Source organism: Rhinatrema bivittatum, chromosome 17 (assembly GCF_901001135.1).
Source record: "Rhinatrema bivittatum chromosome 17, aRhiBiv1.1, whole genome shotgun sequence".
Lineage (NCBI taxonomy): Eukaryota > Metazoa > Chordata > Amphibia > Gymnophiona > Rhinatrematidae > Rhinatrema > Rhinatrema bivittatum.
In genome coordinates, this window is record NC_042631.1 from 2,685,770 (window position 1) to 2,709,808 (window position 24,039).

Consider the following 24,039-nt stretch of genomic DNA (forward strand, 5'->3'; position numbering starts at 1 on the left):
CATCAGACAACACTAGGAAAATTGTAGACTTGATTTGGCTTGCTAAATCTAACAATATTCCAACTATGCTTTTAAACAGGGAGGCTGAGAAAAGCTTTCCATTTGGTCAGATGGGATTAACTGATAATGGGTCCTGAAAAAAATAGGATACAGCTGCAACTTTCTATGCTGGATAAAATGTCTTTACAGTGTATGCAATGTATGTATGCATAAAGGTAAATGGTAGGTTTTCAATATTTTTTTTATTTTAGAGAGGGGAACCTGACACAGGTGCTTTTTTGCATTGTCCATGAAAGGAGAATTCTGATATAGGTGGAGCGTTAGGGAGTAGCAGAGAGTTTTACACTGCACTTTTTCCAGACAATATCTTTCTCTCTGTAATCCTTCTTTTATCTTGCCAAATTTTCTAATGGATTTCAGTAGATAGAAGAGATCTGCGTTGCAAACTAACTTGTCCAAAAGGAAAGTGCTTAATCTAGGTCTTCCTGAATCTATTCAAATATAACAGAAATACTTCCCTTTCATTGGGCTAAAGATTTCACTAAATATTTAGGGGTTACTATTTTGGGAGATAAAAATGTGTGATTTAAAGCAAATTATTTTCCATTTATCAATTAAATATTTCAAGTTTTGAAAATATGGGATAAATAAAACCTATCTTGCATCAGAAAAACACAGTGGGGTAGATATTCAAAGCTGGTCGTGTAAGTAACTTAGTGGGTCATTTTCTATCTAGCTTGATAGGGGCGGAGTCGGGGTGGAGTCGGGGCAGCGTCAGGGCGGACACGGTGGTAACTTCGCTGGCGGCAATAAGGTAAGACCCGTTATCGCCGCCAGTAGCGCATCCAATAGCACCACCTTTCACAGTGGTGCTATTGGATGCAAAAGCCGGCAGCGATAACAATGTGGTGGTGCGATCACTGCCGGCTTTCTCAGGCCCACCCTCCCCCGCTTCACCCCCCCCCCCCCCCCCGCGGGATTCACAAACCTGTGCGCCGATAGAAAATCCAGGCCTTAGCCGGTTAAGTTACAAATCATGTTCAGAAGTAAGGCGAAGCCACTGAAATATGTCTACCCAGCTAAGTGTAGACCTACTCTATTGGGTGTCTAAGCCTACATGGATACTTATACAGCTAAATCTGAATATCAGTAGTTAGCTGTGTAAGTTAAATGGCTAACTCGCTGAGACCCCGATCTGCCCAGTACACACCTACTTTTACTGCGTGTAGCTTTTAGCCATATGAGGGACTTTTATGGCTTAGCAGCAACCCTTGAATATAGGTGAATATTCACCGGCCACTACTTAGTCCCACTTATCCTGCTAAATAGCACTGAATGCACTTTGAATATCAGGACCAGTGATTGGATAAATATCCTCCCTAAACTAGGGTAACTTTTGCAGACATTACCAATCTCAGTTTCTATAATAATTTTAGATAAAATTCAGAAAACAAAAAGATTTGATTTTATGTGGAAAAATGTACAAGAATTTCCATGACGTTAGCAAGTAGCACATTCAAAACAAAGCAAGAAAATTATTTTTCACTCAATGCACAATTAAGCTCTGGAATTCATTACCAGAGGATGTGGTTAAGACAGTTAGTGTTGTTGGCTTTAAAAAAGGTTTGGACAAATCTCTGGAGGAGAAGTTAATAAACTGCTATTAAGCCCTACACACCAAAGCCAGGAGATATGCGCATGTATCAGCCCAGTGCGCGCCACGCAGATTATAAGAGGCACCCAGGTATGCACGAATCTCTTGGGAGGGTGTGGGCGTGGCCTGGGTGTGAGTGAAACCAGCATGCAAGTGTTTCTGCACACCAGCACGGGCCATGGTCCCTATCCGCATAATTTTACTTCTGCTATGGTCGGCGTTAAGACATGAAACAAAACAAACCAGGATAATCTGTGGGGCTAATATGGTAAAAGGAAGGCAGATTAGCAAGGGGGTGTTATAAAATTGCCATGACCATGTGCAAGCTGGTAAATGCACTTACATGTATGTGGTCCCACGCGCAGGTCTTAAAATTCACCTTTTAGGGAAAAGCCACTGCTTATCACTGTGCAACAGCATCATGGGATCTATTTACTGTTTGGGATTTTGCCGGGTACTTGTGACCTGGATTGGCCACTGATGGACACAGAAATGCTGGGCTTGATGGACCCTTGGTCTAACCCAGTATGGCAAGTTCTTATGTTCTTAATATGGACCTCCTAGAACATACACAAATAATGGTCACCCCTGTATTAATCTGACACTCTAAAACTGGGACAAATTTATTAGAGGTCTTGCGTTAGATAGGGAAATTTTAGAAATAATGCCAAGAAGATGTGGCCATTTGTTTCCTCTGAGTTTATCATCACTTCATTTTGCTATTTGGGAAGAAAATGATTTAGGGTACAATTGTCAAACTGTCCACCTAGGTGCAAAGGCTGCTGCGGATATTTTGTTCCTGTGGATCTTGCACTTAATTTTCAAAAGGAACGTACCCACAGACCTTCCATTTAAAAACTGCCATGGGCACAAAATACCCATGAATCTTTGCACTTGTTCTTTTGTACAGGCTAAATTTGTATGGAAGGAACGTGCTTAGATTTTGTTATTTTGCAATCCAACTCAAATTATGTGCCCAGAAATGCCTCCTATCCCCCGAAATCCAGCTGAAAGTGCTTGCACCATGGAGCTCTGCATGCACCTTTTTTTTTTTTTTTTTTTTAAATAACACTTTATTGTTGTCCACCAAAAAAGAGAAGAGGATAACATCTCCATAATGTAAACAAGAAGAAAAACAAAGGAAAAATGACAAAACATATGTTTAAGACAACAATGAATTTACAAATACAAACCTGCACCCACCTTCCCCTGACTTTCTGCACAGCTCCAAAATACAAGAGCCCTCATTTCAATATACTGCAAGGCTAAGCAACAAAACATAGGAGTGATCTGACCACAAGATAGCTATCATAACCTGTGTTCCTTCCAAGACAGGTAAGGATCCCATATTACATAAAATGTCCGCGGATTATATCACTTAACAGCTGTAAGTTTACTCATCGTACACACAGTCTCAGGTCTAGATAACACTTTATACATAAGCAGAGCAACTTTCTGTCTGCAAAGCTGGTGATGTGTTTCTTTATTTACAAGAAACTGAAAATGAAGTTAAAAATGTCTTCCATAAACCCCAGTCTCTGATAGAAACACTGTGTCTCACTAGTGGCAAACTCTACTGAAGGAAATGAGAGTGAACTATCTACAATCTGGTGGGTTGCTGGACCCCAGGCAGAATGGATTCAGCAGGGGAAGGTCCTGTCAGACAAATCTGATTGATTTTTTTGATTGGATGATTAAAGAATTGAATCGAGGAAGAGCGCTCGACGTAATCTACTTGGATTTCAGCAAAGATTTTGTTACGGTCCCACATAGGAGGCTCGTGAATAAAATGAGAAGCTTGGGAGTGAGCACCATGGTAGTGGTGTGGATTACAAACGAGTTGCCTGACAGGAGACAGCGTGTAATGTAAATGGAACCTACTCTGAAGCAAAAACGGTGTTAAGTGGAGCGCCACAGGGATTGGTTTTGGGACCGGTTCTGTTCAACGTCTTTGTGATCGACATTGCGGAAGGGATAGAAAGTAAAATTTCTCTATTTGTGGATCATACTAAAATCTGCAATAGAATGGACATGCCTGAAGGGGTATAGAGAGAATGAAAAAGAGTGGCCGAAGATATGGCAGCTGGGATTCAATGCCAAGAAGTGCAGCGTCGTGCATCTGGGGTGCGGAAATCCAAAAGAGCTGTATGTGATGGGGGTGAGAGACTGATGTGCACAGACCAAGAGAGGGATCTTGGGGATGATAGTGTCTGGTGATCTGAAGACACTGAAGCAATGTGACAAGGTCATAGCTAAAGCCAGAAGAATGCTGGGATGCATAAGAGAGGAATAACCAGTAAGAAAAAGGAGGTGATAATCCCTTGGTACAGGTCCTTGGTGAGGCCTCATCTACTGTGTTCAGTTCTGGAGTCCGTATCTCAAAATGGACAAAGACAGATGGAGGAGGTCCAGAGAAGGGCGACCAAAATGGTGTGGGGTCTGTATGAAAAGACCTATGAGGAGAAGCTGAAGGATCTGAATATGTACATCCTGGAAGAGAGGAGGTGCAGGGGAGATAGGATACAGACCTTCAGATACCTGAAAGGTTTTAATGATGCACAAGTGACAAACCTTTTCCATTGAAAAGAAATCAGTAGAACCAGGGGGTCATGAAATGAAACTCCAGGCAGGACAACTCAGAACCAATGTCAGGAAATATTTCTTCACGGGCACCGGGCTTTTAAAATTCACATTTAAGCTATTTGGGATAGGATCCTATAACTTTCACTGCTTGCCCGTCTCCTCCTGGCTTCCAATTTTGTGGATTTATTCAAGTTTCACGTTTATGTTTTCCTATAGCCCCTACAAATGTACAGAAATGTTTATGTTGGGATTGCTTTGTAAATTATAATGCATTCATTTTCAAAAATACTTAGCATTGTAAGCATTTCAAGATGGCAGGTAAATACCAAGGCTGGCCACCAAAATAATGAAAATTTAAATGAAGAATTCACCTTTGACCTTCTGAATCATGCAGGTCACACCACGTCCCACCAGTTCCCGGACCTCATCACTCTGTGGGGCTCGGACCCTTCATGCAGTTCTGTCCCTTACCAAGCATCCCATTCTCAAGATCGTGTTTGCCAACTTAACCCCAGTAACAGGTATATAACTGGAGTACGGTGGTAGAAGCACTATGCTAGTACTACACACTGCAGGCACTACATTGGAGTACTATGAAGGAGGTATCCACAAAGCAACTCCGATAGTAAAACTCTCTGTACCAAGTTATTATTCTTTGCTATGTATGAAGAGACAGAAGGTCATCAAGTACAACAAAATCCAGTTAGAGACCGAAAAAATGTTTCAGAAAGATACAGAAATAGTCCCAGTTGTCTTAGGCCCCACATCTTGTGAGAGTGTATGTATTGCACCATAAGAGCTGCAGAAAAAAGTTCTCCTTGATGCAATGCAAGTAATATGCAGAACATGAGCAGTAAATCTGAAATACCTTGGTGTAAGCGTGCGATCTGTTCCTGTCATGGTATGTGCAAAATTAAGCCCTATAGAGATTCTGCCAAGAGTAGCACAGCAGAAGAACCATGCTGGAAAGACAACAAAAACTGCAAGGCGTTCATCAGTGCACATCGATTCTGCTAATCCCGAAGTTTACAGCAAAGCACAACACAAAGATTATACGAATCAGCGAAAACCAACCTGTTCATCTGACCTGCATCTTTCCTCTTTTCTGAAGGACAGAATGCTGCTCAGGGCGTGCTCCTCCTTCCCCTGCACCTGGTTGGTCACTGGGGAAAAGAAAACACAGACTCAATTTCCATGCCCCGTTTGGAAGGGCCTAGAGTGGCAGAGCTAAAAATAACTTGCAAGAAAAGTTTCCAAGGGTGGGGTCTGTGTCTGTCCTGCCTCCTGGGAACACTGAGATGAGAATGACCAGGTGCATATTTATACTTCAAATGCTGCCTGTTCCCCAAGACTTAATTCAAGTTCTGAAATAAAATGTGGGAATGAGAAAACTGAATGTTCAATGATTTCTGTGACTGTCACAAGTAGGCTGGGCAAAAGCTAAACTCCAGCCACAGAAAGGAAACAAAGCTGCATGGTGGGCTGAACGGCTCCTGTAAGTGGAAGATTACTGCTTGATACATCTGAAACATTAATAGAGAATGCAATCTCAACAGCAAAGTAGTTTAGTTTATTGATTTAATTAATCGTCTTTCTAGCTTGTAAATCAAGGCGATGATTGTAAACTCAGGAAATCCCATGCCTCTCACAAACAGATGCTCTCTTTTAGGGTGCCTCTTACCTGCTGAAATAAGAAAACATTTACAATCATGCAATCTCTAGGTAGCATGTGCTTCTGTAAGAAACTATACAAACTTAGGTACTCATTCTGTGTCTATGGGGAAAATGCTTAGTAAATGAGGCTCTGAGATTGTAAACTCACTGCAGACAGGAAAATAATTGAATAGTAATCTGCTTTGAAGTGGCTGAGCAGTCACAAAAGGTGGAATAGAAATTAAAAACAAAACACATTAGCTGGCATTAGATAAGGACTAAGTGGCTCACCCAGTCTGACTGGTTGTTGCCGCCTACACTGCTCTAGATAAGGATATCTCCTAGTTGTCAGCCATACATACTTGACTACCTGCAGAATATTGCTCCTTTTCCAATTCTCAGTTTCTTGTCTCCCTTCTTCTTTCATTCCTGATAGATTCCCTGCAGAATGCCTATAGATAAGGGAATGACTACACCCTGACTAAGAACACGTTTCTTTGAAACACGGAGTTGCGTGGACCCTCAGTAGAAATGGCGGCAGTTATATTTATTTATTTATTTATTTATTTAAAAACTTTTCTATACCGTTGCTAAGTTAAATACCGTCGCAACGTTTTACATGTAGGCACATATTTAATGTAGGTAAAAGTGTACTATAGTACATTCTAACAGGTGCCGTCAAAGGTTCAGTTACAATATATCATTAGACATAGTCATTTAGCGAAGTAGTTCATGACCAATTGTACCAAGGTACTTACACCGGTAGTTTTATTACACATAGTATTATAATTATGGTTTATTGTGGTGTGAAGTTCATAGACTAATCTACTGTGCAGTCCTAAGGACTGTGTGTCGGTGCCTTTCTGTCTTTTCCTGAATAATTTCTCTCTATTTTCCTGTCTCTTTGTAAAATGTTTCTTTAAAAAGCCATGTTTTTAAACTTTTCTTGAATGCCTTGAGATCACTTTGTAGCCTGATCTCTGGAGGCATTGTGTTCCAGATTATGGGTCCTGCTAGTGATAGGGCTCTCTCCCTCACTTGTGTCAGTCTTGCTGTTTTAACTGATGAAATGGTTAGGAGGGCTTTATTTGCTGAGCGGAGGTTCCTGTGTGGAGTGTGTACCCGTAATGCTGTGTTCAGCCAATCTCATAAAGTCTAGAAGATCAGTTTTTCAATGCAAATACATAGGTGCAAGATAAGTACAATTATCTAGGAAGTTGAGTTAATAATAACATTATTATTCATGGTAGATTTTATTTGCAAAAAAAATTATTCTTGCAAAAATATTTAAACAGTGGGATATCCAGAGACCTAGGATTATACTCTAAATAAAGCAGAGATACAGAGTATGTGAAAACATTAGGTCATATATAGTGACCATCATAATAGGCGTCATCAACCATAACACCAGGGGTCAGACAGGAATATTTCCTTGATTTATCGATTCCAGATAGATGAACATACAACATCCAGACCTCCCCTTTCTTTTACAGTAGCTCTCGACATCTATCCCTGGCAGAACTAAATTCTGTCACCGTTCTAGATTCTAGCACCTCTGTTGGTAGATAATTCCAGACAGCCATCCAGCATTTCCTTAAATAATCTCGTGCACCTTGGATGGAAGTGCTTTGAGACTGTCATTATGATAATTGTACTTTTAGGCTGTCATACAAGGAAGAATGTTATTATCTTAGTGTAATGCCTGCCAGACATTAACTCGCCCCTCCCTAGTGACCCTCCAGCCCTGCTGGGTCTGATCAGCCTGTGCTTCCTGGCTAAAACTACTGCAGGATATTATGCTCTTATCCTTTTTTATTTTGTAAACTGCTGTGATTGAATACAGAGCAATGGTATAAAAATAAATAAATGGAGAAACCAGAGGCTTGGCATTAATCTGCAGAGGCCATTGCCTTCTGTTTTATAAAGCATTGTCCTGCAGCTCCCTATAAAAATGCTGAACACCCATTGCCTCGCCGGAGGGGGTCCCGTACTCTGATTCGGTGCTCTGAATGGCAGGTGCTGAAGCACCGCAGAGGACTGTGATCATTTATTTAAATTGAGCGTATCTTTTGGCATTTCCCCAGAATTCCTTACACTCAAACACAAGATCTAATAAATAAAATTCCCTGAGGACAGCAATGAGGAGGTGCCCCTGCCCGCAGCTTCTCACACTGGCATCCCAGGGACAGCTCCTGCTGACGTTGCCTCTGTCTCCGGGACACCCGCACGATTCTCTGACTGGGCTCCCGCAGGTGCATCAGGAATTAGCCCCTCCATTAAACACCGTTACTGCAGCAGCCCCTCTTCATCGGCTACTAATGAGGCCTCACAGGGCTGAGAGGTTGCGCGCTTGACGTTTTCACGTGAAACATTTCTTGTGTTTCTTTCACTTTAATTTCTCAGCAGCATTTAATCTGTAGCAGAGCCATAGCCAAATGAAAAAGTGCACCCTCACACGAACTGGGAGACTGTTAAATGTTCTTAAATGTAAACCATGATATTATTATTTATAACCTTTAAGAAGAGAAAGGTGTTTTCCAAATTATGGCCCTTAAGTCTGTATGGATGTGATCCTTAACCTCTATCAGAACTGACCCTTAACCTCTACCCAAGTGATTAGCAATCTCTATCTTGTTAAACAGTAGGGAATGAAGGGGGAGTGTGTGCTTTAATCCACAAGAAGGTCATGCATTTTTCGCTTCTACTGAATTATATGATTTTTTATTATATTAAACTAATTAGGTTCTAGATCACAAAGCAAAATCTCTCCAGTAATTGGCACATTATAATGTACCACAAAACTCTGCCAAAAACACAATCTTTATACCAAACCTGCCACACCATAACAGAATTAACACCCAGGACTCATGCAGCAACCACATGGCTGACCCCTTTGCCACAGACTTTTCATTCCTTACTCTCTCACTAGATCTGTCTGTTTGCCACAGGATTAACATGTTGTGGCAGCTGTACACAGCTCATTAGGTTTGTAAACCAATCTCTTTCTTTTTTTTTCTTTTTTCATGACCGGGATAAACAATTTATAAACACATATCTATTTTATCTTGTACTTTATTTGTATTGATCTTGATATTTTGTTATTTTATTCATTTAAATTGTTTTGTTGCATTGATATTTTGTACTACTTTTATTTTGTTATGGTTTATGTTATATTTTTGCTAGTTTTAACTTGTTAGCCTTGTTTGAATTTTATTTGTACATCATTTTGGTTTACCAATGAAATTAATTGCGATTAATCAAGTAATAAACATAAATTGGGTCTTGCATTTCTGATGACACTGACGGACCCAATTACATTTCTAGTATATGGTGTTTGTATGTAATCTGAAACAGCAAATCCTCCCTCCAACCCATTTCTTTATCCACTCACAAATCACAGTTGTATTAAATTAGTCCAGCTAAAAGAGAACATGTACAACTTGTCTGTTGACCCTTATTTCTACATATTTGAGTGGATTAACACAGCAATCACAATACTTATGTTGGTGAAACCCTTTGCTTGAATTCCAGCCCTGTGCTCCCATCCAATCTGAATGCCAGCCTGTGAAACCTGTCCGATCTGTATTCTTATTCTCTGCTTCTGGATCTTTTGAATCAAGTCTCAAAATATCCCTTTCTAGTTTTCAATTTCTAAATCCTGTTGCAGTTAAATGCATCTCTGAGAGTTTTCACCCTGGAGAGTGAGTCCTAGCAAGATGTAAAGAGGAATATTGCTGCGAGCTGCTACAGTACTAAAGGCCCTGCTAAAGTTAAAATGGCAGAGCCAAGAGCTTTCTAGTCGCTTAATGTAACAGGAAGCTTTAAAATCCACCTCATTCAAGTCAGACTTTCAAACATACGAGCTGATACAGTAAAAATCGCGGGAGAGTGGGCGAGCGCCCACTCTCCTGTGCGCGCGATACAGTAAAGTAATTTATTTAAATTAGGGTCCGCGGCAAAAAGAGGCACTAGGGACACTAGCGCGTCCCTAGCGCCTCTTTTTGGACAGGAGCGGTGGCTGTCAGCGGGTTTGACAGCCAACGCTCAATTTTGCCGGCGTTGGTTCTCGAGCCCGCTGACAGCCACGGGTTCGGAAACCGGACGCCGGCAAAATTGAGCGTCCGGTTTTTGACCCTCGAGTCATGGGCCCATTTTAAATTTTATTTTTTTTTTTTTTTACTTATTTTTTACTTTTTTTAAGTTTTGGGGCCTCCAACTTAAAATCGCCATAATATTAAGTCAGAGGGTACACAGAAAAGCAGTTTTTACTGCTTTTCTGTGCACTTCCCCGGCGCCGGCAGAAATTAACGCCAGCCTTTGGGTAGGTGCTAATTTCTTAAAGTAAAATGTGCGACTTGGCTTCACATTTTACTTTCTGTATTGCGCGGGAATGACTAATAGCGCCATCAACGTGCATTTGCATGTTGATGGCGCTATTAGGTTTGGGGGGTTGGACTCGTGTTTTCGTCGCGCTATTACCCCTTACTGAATAAGGCGCACTGTACTGTATCGGCCTGTGTGTATTTATTCTACAGTTTGGAGCAAGGGACGACATCTGTGAACTAGCAATACTTTGATAAATCTCAAGGAACTACATTGCCAAATTCACAAGAATTTAGGCCGTGTGCTTCTTTAAAATCATGCAGTGCAGTGAATCCCAGAGCATTTCTGTATGACAGCCAGAAAGCTGCGATAATGAGAAAGACATGGAGACAATATGCAAGGCAATTTAGGAAAATAAAGCAAGAACAGCCTATGAGAGAGAAGGAAGTGCAGGGATGGAGGGAGAGGGAGAAAGGGAACATGGAAGGGAAGGTATAAAGAAGGTACATTGGGCCTTCCTTAAAAGTCCAGGACCAGGCATTTAGCCTGTTCCACCTTAAGACAGACATAAGGGAATTCTGGTTGCAGGAAGTTTCCCCTGAGGAGAAGGATAAGACCCCAGGGTCCACTCTAGAGGGAAAGAGGAGGCCTCAGATGTGAGCAGAGGAATGGCACAGCTATGCTAAAACGACTTATCTCCAGCACTGCTGAGGGAAGCAGGCGTTTGGTTGCTTAACTTGTCTGTAAATAATACAAGTCTGTAGAAGAATAGCAGGAATCCAACCTATGTCCTCTGGTAAGCCAAAGAGCTGTCACACTGTGGTACAGAAGGCCTCACATTTGCATGAAATGATACAAGATCTTTCACGTTTTAAACGATGGTGAAAAGCAAGTGAAGAAGTGCCCATGCGTAAAGTATGCTCTGCTTTCAATCTGGACAAACGCGCTGCATATCTCAGACTCTGCCTCTGATAAACTGCAAAGTTTGCTACAAACCACATTTAAAATAATGTTTTAAAATAGTTGTTCTCAGCAGATACTTGCTGAATGCGAGCTAGAAAAACAGATTAGCCCGAGCTATCTCCCCTCTACCAGGGGGCCTAGTACCAGCTGTAAGAGATGTGACTGGAAATGACTATATCTGTATATTTTATATGAACATATGTGCTACACTCATTCAATACATCTGTGATTAGCTTTCCTTCTTCTGCTCCCCTCAGCTATTCACCCTTATTTCTCATAGACAGGTGAACCTGATCTCTATGGTCCAGCACTGGAAATGACCTCATCTCTATGGTCCAGCACTGGAAATGACCTCATCTCTATGGTCGATCACTGGAAATGACCTCATGTCTATGGTCCACCACTGAAAATGACCTCATCTCTATAGTCCATCACTGGAAATGACCTCATCTGTATGGTCCATCACTGGAAATGACCTTATGTCTATGGTCCAGCACTAGAAATGACCTCATCTCTATGGTCCAACACTGGAAATGACCTCATGTCTATGGTCCAGCACTGGAAATGACCTCATCTCTATGGTCGATCACTGGAAATGACCTCATGTCTATGGTCCAGCACTGGAAATGACCTCATCTCTATGGTCCATCACTGGAAATGACCTCATCTGTATGGTCCATCACTGAAAATGACCTCATCTCTATGGTCCAGCACTGGAAATGACCTTATGTCTATGGTCCAGCACTGAAAATGACCTCATCTCTATGGTCCAGCACTGGAAATGACCTCATCTCTATGGTCGATCACTGGAAATGACCTCATGTCTATGGTCCAGCACTGGAAATGACCTCATCTCTATAGTCCATCACTGGAAATGACCTCATCTGTATGGTCCATCACTGAAAATGACCTCATTTCTATGGTCCAGCACTGAAAATGGTTAGGGCTCACTAATTTCTTCTTATTCTGCAGGTTTATAAAGATTTTTAACTCCATTCAGTTCTAGAAATTTAGACTCTCTTAGGGTCAGATGATGACACTGACTGGCTTGAGCGTTCAACAGAAGGACAGAAAAACAATAACAAACTTCTGACTCACAATGAACTGCAATCACACTCCTGATTCCATTATATGCAAATAGATGCAAATTACTCACTGCATCTGCACATAGAGCGAATGGGCAAAGAGCCTGGGGTGGGTGATGATGGTCTGATCACATGAGATTAAACTTCCCATTACAAATGATGAACAAATGTGATTTTATTTATTTATTTATTTTATTTGTATTTTTCTATACCGGCATTCACGGAGTTCGTATCATGTCGGTTTACATAAAACAAGGGGTGAGAAATACATTATAACGTAAATAACAAATAACATCAGAGTATACATTAAAAAGTAAAACAAGTGCATGGAAGAAAAAAAGTTACAATAAAACGGGGGTCATTCTAACTGGGATTAGAGTTAGAGGAAAGATAAAAGTTTAACGAGAAGTAAAACATTGTAATGATTGGTAGATAGAGACTGTTTCAGTTTAATAGGAAATGTTCAGTAGGGAATTTTGTAGGGGAGGGTCCCAGCTGCCAGTTTCTGGATGTTATTTAAGAATGTAATTACGTTGATTGCTTCAACTATGTATGTTGAACTTGTAAAGTGCTTATATTGTAAAAAAATGCTTTACTCTTTATGCGGCATATAAGCGTTTTAAATAAATAAATAAATATATTGATGCCCGAGGGGCAGCGGCCCTCTATCATCTACAGGAAGGAACACCACCTTGTGGATATTGGTATAAAAAGCAATTAAGAATCTACCCTGAATTGTTAACAGTGCTCCATCAGAGCTTCTTGTGTTGAGGGGAGAAATCTCCATTGCAAATCTGGATTTTTGCAAATTGCTTTATTTGGCAAGAGATTAACACACTGCATATCCAGCTGGCTCAGTTCCATCTGATGTGTTGTTTAAAATCACACCACACTTATTTATTTATTTATTTATTTATTGTTATTTATTAAGCTCTTATATACCGTCGTTCAGACTGGCCATCACAACGGTTTCCATATGTAAAACACAAATAACAGTAAAAGTAATATTAAAAGAGCAATTATTCCGAAAATATGACACAATAAAACATAATAAAATACAATAGACAAAGTAAAACACAATAAAACAAATCATACAAAATTAGAACATTTCTCTTTCAGTTGTTATAAAATTGAAAACTTAAAAGTTTATTCTCCATACCAAAAGGAAACTAGCAGTGTGTGTGTGTGTGTGTGTGTGTGTGTGCGTGTGTGTGTGTGTGTGTGTGTGTCTCAGTAGTAGAAGAGCTTCAGGTCAGGATTAAGGAGCATTGCCAGAGCTGAGTGTGGAAATTCAGAATTAGAGCAGCAGGGGTGCTGCAATTGGAGTGAGATGTTTTTGGAAGAGCTGTGTGGGAGTCTCAGTACTGGAATAGGATTGAGGTGCATTGGAAAAGTCAGGCCTACAGTCCTGATTGTGTGTTATTACCTTCTGTTCATGAGATCAAAAATCTATTCGTTTTTAACATTTTACATTTTATTAGTCTTATAGTTTTAGAGAGAAATGGCGCTACCTGAATGGAATCAGAAGTACTTGTGTATTGTGCCTGTATGTCCAAATCACAAGAAATTTATGCTACTAGCAATCACCCTGGTGTGAACCACTTTCTAAAATTCAAATAAGTGGGCTTCCAAGCAGCATGTGCAGCTTTTACAGACTGTCACCTTTCCCCATTCCCTCCTGAGCCCTGGACAGATTGTTTATTCCTCTCATTCCACATAAATGCCACTCACCACCTGCGGTCTTTCACATGCCAAGCACCAGAAGAAATGTCTGTAATAGGTGAGATATTTTATTTACACCTTCGGCAATCTGGAGCTATTTGTGCCGGGTTGCACAGCATGGCAGACAGACCTCATTTCTGGATTTCCCCACAATCACTGCAGCTTCTGCATCACAAACAGATTCTTTGGCATCAGCTTGTCTTGTACAAAAAGCGCCACTCAGTGCTGTGTTCTTGGTGCATGCATGCGCCTGAACCTAACTTACCTATTGCCTAATATAATACACTGAGACCGTGTGCAGTATAACAGGGATTCTCACTTCTAATCCTCTGCCCGGTTCCTTACTTGGGATGGAAAGATCAAGACAGTGGATGAGGATGGACAGAAAGCCAGATGACAGTAGGGAGGGAAGGCAAGAACTGGAGCGAAACAGGGATGAAGATGAGGAGATGTGCTAGGGAAAGAGTACTGTGCCATGTACAGTGAATGGCATCAATGCAGGTTTTCTGTTAAAAGGTGAGGTGAAAGAGGCTATTGTAGCCAAAAGAACTTATTTCAAAACTGCAAAAAGGATCTATCTGAAGAAAATAAGAAAAGGATAAGCTTCATCAAGTTAAATGTAAAACACTGATAAGGCAGGCTAAAAGAGAATTTGAAAAAACGCTGGCTGCAAGGGTAAAAACTCATAATAAAACCTTTCTAAATATGTAACCTATCATTAAAATCATCCATTGTACCCGAACATTGGAGGGTGGCCAATGTAATCCCGACCTTTAAAAAGAATTCCAGTGATGATTCAAGAAACTATAGACCAATGAGTCTGACTTCAGTGCTGGGAAAAATCATAGAAACTATTCTAAAGAGCAAAATCACAGAGCATATAGAAAGACATCGTTTAATGGGATACAGCCAGCATGGATTTACACAAGGGAAATCTTATGTCACTAATCTACTACATTTTTTAAGAGGTTACTAAAATTGTGGATAAAGGTGAGTGGGTGGATATTGTGTATTTGGATTTTCAGAAGGCGTTTCGCAAAGTGGCATATGACAGACTCCTGAGAAAATGTTATATTCACAGAGTAAGAAGCAATGTCTTTTTGTGAAGTGCAAACTGACTAAAAGATAGGCAACAGAATAGAACTAAGTGCAGAAGGGTAAACAGTGGAGTGCCTCAGGGATCTGTACTTGGACCGGTGCTTTTCAATATATTTATAAATGATCTGGAAAGGAATATGATGAGTGAGGTGATCAAATTTGCAGATGACACAAAATTATTCAGAGTAGTTAAATCACAAGCGGATTGTGAAAAATTGCAGGAGGACCTTGTGAGACTGGAAGATTGGACGTCCAAATGGCAGATGAAATTTAATGTGGACAAATGCAAGGTGTTGCATATAGGGAAAAGTAACCCACACTGTGGTTACACAATGTTATGTTCCACTATAGGAGTTACCACCCAGGCATCATAGTGGAGAATGCTTTGAAATTGTCGGCTCAGTGTGCTATGGTGTACAAAAAAGCAAACGGAATGTTAGGAATTTTAGGAAGGAAATGGCAAATAAAATGTTGGCTGTCATAATGCCTCTGTTTCACTCCATGGTGAGGCCATACCTGGATATAGTTGACTGGAAATGGCAAAGGTCTTACTGGACCTCTCCTCAGCATTCGACACTGTGAACCATACCTGCCTCATTCAGCGTCTAGCAGATATTGGTATAACAGGTTCAGCGCTCAACTGGTTCAAATCTTTCCTTGAAAACAGACAATACAAGGTCAGGATTAACAACAAAGAATCACTCCCTATCAGATCAAAGCTGGGGGTACCTCAAGGATCATCCCTTTCACCAACACTATTCAATATTTATCTCCTTCCACTCTGCCATCTACTATCTAACCTCAAGCTAACACACTTCCTATACGCGGATGACATTCAGATCCTCATCCCGATAATGGAATCCCTCCACAAAACGTGGTCTTACTGGAACAGCTGCCTTTCGGAAATCAAAAGCATGCTAACAATCCTCAACCTCGTGCTAAATACTAGCAAAACTGAAATCCTCATAATAGCTCCAGACAAGTGCTCTCTATTCAACCCAACTAGTTCCACCCAACTCTCCTTCACATCAATCGACCACACACCACAAGTAAGAGATCTTTGTGTACTTCTGGACAACCAACTCAACTTCACCAAGTTCATAAACAATACTACCAAAGACTGCTTCTTCAAATTGCAAGTCTTAAAAAAATTAAAACCTCTTCTACACTTCCAAGACTTCCGCTTGGTACTACAATCTATCATCCTCCCTAAACTGGACTATTTCAACTCACTCCTCCTGGGCCTGCCAGCCAACACCATCAAACCACTTCAGATGGTCCAGAACGCGACAGCCAGAATTCTCACTAACACCAAAAAATGGGATCACATCACCCCTATCCTCCAAAATCTTCACTGGCTGCCCATAAAATTTAGGATACAATTTAAATCCCTCATGATGATTCACAAGGCTCTTCACAACATCTCCCCCCTCAACCTATCCTTCCAACTACAGCAACACGTCTCCAATAGACCGATCAGAAGTGCATACCAGAACATGCCTCACACCCAGCCAACAAAAACCTCATTGAGGAAACGAGCTCTGTCCACTGCAGGTCCCCATCTTTGGAACCTGCTCCCACCGGATCTCCGCCAAGAACCATGCCTTCCGACATTCAAAAAGAAGCTAAAGACTTGGCTATTCACTCAAGCTTTCCCTGAGAGCTAAAATCTGGTGAAGCGACAGACGATATACCTACCTCTGTACATATGTTCCTGATTTATGGTTCCTGATTTATGGTTCACAGTTACATTTAATTGAGTTTATGAAAGTTCTCTTTTAATAGTTTTCCTGTATACTTGTGTTAATGTATTCTGCCTTGAGGCGACTGTTTTAATGTATGTCCGCCCTGGAGGCGACTGTTCAGTTCCTTGTAAACCGGTGCGATATGTATTCTTTACAGGAACATCGGTATATAAAAATTAAAAATAAATAAATAAATAAATAAATAAAATGATAATGGGGATGGAACTGCTTCTTTATAAGGAAAGGTTAAAGAGATTAGGACTGTTTAGTGTGAGAGGGGAAATGATAGAGGTTTATAAAATCATGAGTGGAATAGAACGTGTAAATCTAAATCGATTAATTACTCTTTCAGAAAATGCAAAGACTAGGGGACACTCCATGCAGTTTTGTAAGTAGCACATTCAAAACAAATCTGAGAAAATTCTTTATCACTCAATGCTCAATTAAGCTCTGTAATTCATTGCCTGAAGATATGGTTAAGACAATTAGTATAGCTGGGTTTAAAAAAGGGTTGGACAAATTCCTAGAAGGGAAGACTATAAACTATAATAAACCAAGTAGACTTACGGGTCGATTTTTTAAAAAGTGCGCACGTTAAAAATGGGGGTTATGCACGTGGCCAGGCCTTGCACGTGCTGCGCACATCTTCAAAGGGGCTTGACCATGTGATTAACCCCGTTACGCGCCAAAATGCCGGGCCCAGTTAAAGGGGCAGTCTGGGGGGTGGGGAGGGGTGGGGCCTGAGGTGCCGGTACAGTGGCCATTTGTAGGGAAGCACGCGCCGGCAGTCGCAATCCTCCATACTGTGCTGCCAAGATTTCAGGTACTCTCTGCCGCCCATTATTTCTCATCAAACTCATTTTTTCTCATCTTAAATCCACCACAGAATTTACGACTATAAAACAGTAAAGACTGTTTTCCCGAGTCCCTGGACTGCTAAAATAATGCATCCTCCTTCCTCGTGTCTGCTTGACCCCTTAAAATCTCCTGGCTTGCCTCCATTTCACCCCACTACACAGGAGCACTGAGCGACTGGTGCTGAACGTTTCTAGAAAATGGATCCTCACTGTCGGCACCGCCCTCCTAGCCCTTCGTCCTCAGTCTCAGCGGTGCCACCACCATTGCAAGACTCCATCCCGGAGTCTACAAGCTGATGGCTCGAAAGAAATCAGGGTCTGGTAGGTGTCAAAGAGCCAAAATGAGGAGGTTCCTGGTGCCAGTGTTAGGGGACCTCCATCCACTCTCAGCAGGGAGCCATTAAAACAAACCAGCTTGCCCCTTTGATATTCACAGCACAGGTTTAAGCATTCACCATCACTCTTCAAGCACAGCATAGATCAAGCTCAGAAGCAAGAAACCCAGTACAAAATCCTGATTTCTTGGGACACGACCCTCCTCATGCTCATAAATTTTATGTCGTTGGTATCAATCTTCCCCTTGCTTCTCTTTGTTGGAACACATTCTCACAGAAGGACATGCCTTGTTTAGTTTAGTTTTAGTATAATAAAATTTCTTGATCGTTTAATGTACACGCTCCAAGCGATTAACAAAATGGCATACATAATCATTTTAAAACAAAAACAAAATTAACAAACAACAATAAAAGAAAAGACTCATACCATAGACATAGTCCAGATCTTAAAGGGCTAAGTTCAGCTGAACGTCTGCTTGATCAGGAAGGCCTTTAACGCTGCTGTAAATGTTTTTGTACATTCCATAAGTCTCAGCGATACGGGAATGGAATTCCATAGGGTAGGAGCAGCAACCAAAAAAAGCAGATAACCTCGCTGCTCATGGGTGCCTCAAGAAGGCCTCTCTCTCTTGCGATCTAAGGCTCCTGGTCAGTTGGTATATGCGCAATAAAAAATGTATCCAAGGAAATGAAGAGGTGCTGAGTAGCTTATGAGTCAAGAGAAGGATTTGTGATTGAACTCTGTGGCAGACAGGCAGCCATTGGAGATGGTATAGAGTTGGCGTAATATGATCAGAACATTTGGATCCAGCACCCTCAGCACATGAAGATCCGACAGAGGTCCAGAGTAGGCCAAGCAAGGCCAAGGCCTCTGACAAGGCAAGAGAATGGGACAGCAGCAGCTTCCTTCTGAGCTACTCAGAGGCCGTGGGAGGAAAATCGGGAAGGCACCCCAAAAATGCCCTCGCTAGCAGCGCCAAGAACTCTTTTCTCTCCTAGCCAGAGAGAAAGAAGTAAAACCCAGATAAACGATTTGTCATGATTCTGTCTGCTTTCGTTTATCGGTGCCTACCAATCGATCATCCGCGTGAGAAACAGAATGCCAGAATCGTACAAAACGTGGAAGCACTTATCTGCTTAAGTTTAAATTCAGGAAGCCGTACAGCTCATGTCTCGTTTTTCATAAGACCTCCCGACTAGACGTAAAAAGAACCCGAACCCCACTCTGGTGTCAGCGTATTGTAAGATTACCTGCTGGTGCAGCAGACGTGAAGGGGGCAAGGAGAGAACAGGTGAGAGGGAGAACGGATTCAGCTGCTCCAAACTCCTTATGATCGTGAAATGTAGCAACAATTCAAATGAGATCGAAGACGCCCCAAAGGATGAATCCACTAAAGGCAGGGCTTTGTCAGCTAAAGGTGAAACATCTACAGGCACAAGAGCCGTACTGAAGTAGTAGAAGTTTTTTTATTCAGTCAATATAATTACCAGGCAGACGTATCTTCCATATTGGAGCAGTAGAGCAATTTATTGCAATGACATTGTAGGTCCCCTGACACGGGCAGAAATTCGTATGCTGTAATAATGAAAAAGTACTCGGCCTACCCCCTGTTATTTGTGCTATTCAGTGAATGGGGATATGCAGGCCTCTTCCCTAAAGCTTTGCATTTACACTGGAAAGCTCTGGGCCAATAATGACCAGGAGCCCAGCGACAACAAGGGAAACTTCCCAGCTGAAAGAGAGCTGGCAGCAGTCTGCTCGCTGCTGGAGATGGAAGAGAAGAGAAGAGTATTTGTGTAACAGCAGGGTACACCTTCAATGCAAGGCGCACTTTGTGATTTGTCCAAGTGTGAGAGAGGCCATTCTTCCCCTGCTCTGAATGTTGTCTCTTCTCTCCATCTGCCCACCTCCTGAGACCTATTCTCTCTCTAGCTTTTGCTTTTTTCTGCTGTGTTTTGGAGCGTGAGGGGAGAGAGACGTCACACTACTTTCAGCATTTCACTCCAACAAGAAGGGGCAGACTTTCTCCCTCTGCAGTATCCTAAACCAAGCCTAACCTCGCTCGGGGCCACTTCCCCACGTACCCTGGCTGAAATATTCCTTCTTTCCTTCCATAAAGCTTTTAGCTGGCTCGAGGGAAGGGAGGGAAGCAACACTCCTAGATTTGTAGGTGTTTTCAAGGGCAAGGAGCCAGCACAGGGATTCAGCTGCCCTCCAGTCAGGGAAGACCCAGATTCGGGATTGCTGATTCTGTTTGTTTCTGTTTCCCCACTTTTGCACTGTTTGCAGAGTCTGCCTGACTTCAGTTTTTGACCTTGTGTTTCTAAGGTGTGGTCACTTAGGACCCTATGTACTAATAGGTTTTTCCCATTTTGTGTCTACAGGAAAAATGTACAGTGGGTCCCATGTCCTGGCCAGTCAGGTTTTCAGGATATCCACCAAGAATAGGCATAAGATACATCTGCAGGCACTGCCCCCAGACTGATTATTGAAACATGGTTTTTATGGGCTTACCAAAGAAGTATTTGAGGAAGCTACAGTTGCTACAAGATTAATCTGTAGGTTTGAAATGAGAAATCGTGAGGCTCCTGCTCCTTCAGCTGCTCTGATTCCCACTGGAATCTCGTATTCAGTGCAAGATTTTGATCCTGGTTTTTAGCTTCATGCCATGGTCCCTGCCTGCTCACTGGACCAGTTCATTTAGTATGCTCTGACCGATCCATTGAGTTCTTCTCAAATGAGGTTATTCTGTGTTCCTGGGGTCCGAGAGATTAGGATAGAGAGGATTGTCCCTAAAGTCTGTAACACCCTCCCGTTTGAGATTAGGTCCATAAAGGACTTTTTAAAATTCTGTAAGTAATTCAAGGCCTGGATGTCTTTGTGTTGACACTGTGGACAGATTGACATTAAGTTGATGTTTTATTTTGAACAGTGCTTGATGTTTGTTAATTGTGTTTTTTGAAGTATTATTTTGTTTTGTGATGTTACTGTAGTATGTTGAAATGTTTTTATGATTTTTATTGTATTATATATCACAATGAATGTTTTGGTTAATTGTGCTGTACGCATTGAATGTATGAACAGATATAAATAGATAATTGTAAAACACTCAAAATGTACTCACTGGAGGAAAGAAGGGATTTGGCAAAATGACAGAAACATTCGGCTTCCATAAAGTTTTTCATAGAAAGGGAAATTCAGGGACAAGGGATCATGGAATGAGTTGCAGGGAGGAAGCTTCAGATGAAACATGAGAAAACACTTCTTTAGTAAGAGGGAGATGCCTGGAATCGCCTACTGGAAGAGGTAGTGGCATTCAAAATCGCGACAGAATTTAAAGATGCTTGGGACAGACACATGGTGCAGCGGTAAGGGCAGGTGTGTGTGTGTGTGTGTGTGTGTGTAACAGAATGAAGAAATGGGGGAGGGGTTTGAGTGTAAAGGGCCAGAGAGGAGAAAATACAAACACAATGGGTGGAGAGCGGCTTCCAGAAAGGCTGGGATAAGTCACAATCTGACCAGACAATAGCCTCACTAGTGCTGTTTGTATTATTACAAAGCTTGGTGGCCAAATGAGGGGACCTGAGTGTTGCATTAATTATGGGCAGGCTGGCCTCTCAGCGAAGGTGGTGGGGCGAGGGCTGTATTGGAATTTAAATATTCTTGGGACAGATATGGAGGGCTGATTTCAAAGCCATGTAACTGGGTATATCTGACAATGACCCTCCTCACGTGAGCTTCCACAGAGTGCATTCATTTAACCAGATTGAGGGAGGGCATTTTTGGGGGCAAGGGAGGGTGGGATAGGGAAACCACAATGTAGATTGGATTTTCAACTCTAGATGTGCTCTTTTCCAGCCATAGAAAAAACAGGCATGAAGTCCAATGGGCAATTTTCAAAGGGAAACTATTTTGCATCTACATGGACTTTCTGAAAATTGCCCCTATAGACGAGGGTCAGATTTTCCTTCTTGGTGCTCCCTAGGTCCCCTCCAACCCCAACCCAATAAGGAAGTGAAACAGTGAAGGAGGCATCTCCTCCCTCCTCCACGAGCACTGCTCTCCCTCAGCAGAAGGGTCCTGTCGGACCTGCCCCATTAGAAGTGGGTCAGCAGCAATTCTACAGCGCTCTGAATGCTCCTGTTCCTTTAAGGAGGGCAGGCCTGATGAGACCCTGCTGCTCATGGTGAATGGCACTTGGAAGTAATTGGCACCAGAATGGAGGAGGAGCCTGGTGCTGCATGGCAGCTGCCTATACTGCCTAATAGGAAGTAGGAGCCTTCATAGAGAGCAGAGCTGGTGTTTATTTAAGCCTGGGAATTTATCTGCTCAAGTCCCCAAAGTGGTAGACAACAGTACAGACTGGATTGGCCAGATGGTCCATATCTGCCATCATCTGCTATGTTAATAAGATGCCCCACCCCAGGCTGGTTTCAGTGCCAGGCCCAGCAGTGATGTCCCTCAGGCTGGTTCTGTGCTGTGCTCAGCAGTGATGCTTCATACTGGGCTGGATCTGTTGTGCCTGGCAGTGATGCCCTGCAACAGACTGGACCTCTGCCATGCCATGCCCAGCAGCAATGTGATCTTAAATCTGTGCCGCAGCTCTGAGATAACCCAGCATGGCTCTTTTTCTGGGTCTTTTATTAAGTGTTGTTTGGAGCTCTCTGTTTGGGATCTGTGCACAGTTTATCAGCTTAAATTCATTATCAGCACATATGGTCTTCTCACTGTGGGTTCTGGAGAGCTGGCCATGCCTCCCCCTCGCCAAGCTGCTGATATGGCTTCCTTCTTTGAGCCACACACAAGTGCTAGCTTCCCCCTCCCCCCAAACATGCTGGGCTGGGATAGGGGCCATAACTCAGGCACTGCCATAAGGAGAATCATAATATTTTAATTATGGAGGAATCCCAGCTATGAAAACAATGGTTAGGAACGGGGGTGCAGTCTGTACAGTGCCAGAAGCTGCCCCCAGAGTTTGCACAAGTTCTGTAATGAGACAGGGCATGGGCAGCAAGCGTTGTCTGTAATAGGAATAAAACAGCTCCAGCACAAGCTATCTTCTTTCCTTTCAATAACTCCTGTGCCATGCTGTAATCCCGGCTAAGCTCCCCAGCCAGGCAAGCATGCAGCACGCACTGGATACTAAGCAGCTGCTTAGACAGGAATATCACATCAGCCATCGTTTGTTCTCAGGGAATAAACACTGCTGCTTCCCCGCAGATGTTGCTGATCAATTTGGGGACAGGTAGCGCTAAGTATACAGCATGGGAGGCTGAAGGCTCATCCCTAAATTAGTCAGAAGGCACACAGGGCAAGTAAGGAGATAAAGAAAGAAATCACACATCAGAAGTTCTGCTGACCCATTTGTAAATCTCACCAAATATTTGAGAAAGCAAAAGCTTAAAAGTTGACCTATGATAAGGGACAGTATTCCAACAGGGACCTTTGTATCTTGATGTGGGTGCAGTTGGCGGAGTTAGTACCATCATGCAAAAGCCAGGTTTCAGATAACTGCCACACGCGATCCCCCCCGTTAGAATTATTATCCTACACCATTTTATAAGGAGCATTAGGACTAATTTGTAACAGAACAAAACAGGGAAAGTGAGCTACATTCACCGATGCGGAAGGGGATAAAAGGATTTCCTGTCCCTGTTAAAGGGAATATGAAATGCGCAGAGATCTGGAAGACTCATGGGTGGAGTGGCTGATCCATATGGGCAGGATGCACTGTCTCCCCAACCTACAGGCTCCAGGAACTTCCAACAGAGGTGCACTCAGCTGAGATTGCACACCTCCAGAGTTTGCTTAACTAACAGGATCAAGAGAGCCATCATCCATGGCAGCAAGGGGGACTGCTGAAAAGCAGCTTTCTTCATATCTGCAGGAAACAGAGACCCGGGGCACGGTAAACCCCAGAGTCTGCCTAGGTCAGGCCTTTCCAAATCTCTCAGTCGAATTTCCAGGAATATACCTGAGGTAACTTTGCATATTCTGAGACTCTGATGTATGCAGATTTC

At 42.3% G+C, this 24,039-nt stretch overlaps 1 protein-coding gene across 3 annotated transcripts in view; it reads right to left on the reverse strand.

The window, feature by feature from the left end:
* TSPAN18 (tetraspanin 18) overlaps positions 1-24,039 on the reverse strand; it is a 124,936-nt gene that overhangs the window by 97,130 nt on the left and 3,767 nt on the right. For all 3 annotated transcript variants that reach the window (XR_003853225.1, XM_029582488.1, XM_029582489.1), the window contains exon 2: positions 5,312-5,400. The gene's annotated coding sequence lies outside the window, so the exon portion shown is untranslated. The remainder of the gene's footprint in view (positions 1-5,311; positions 5,401-24,039) is intronic.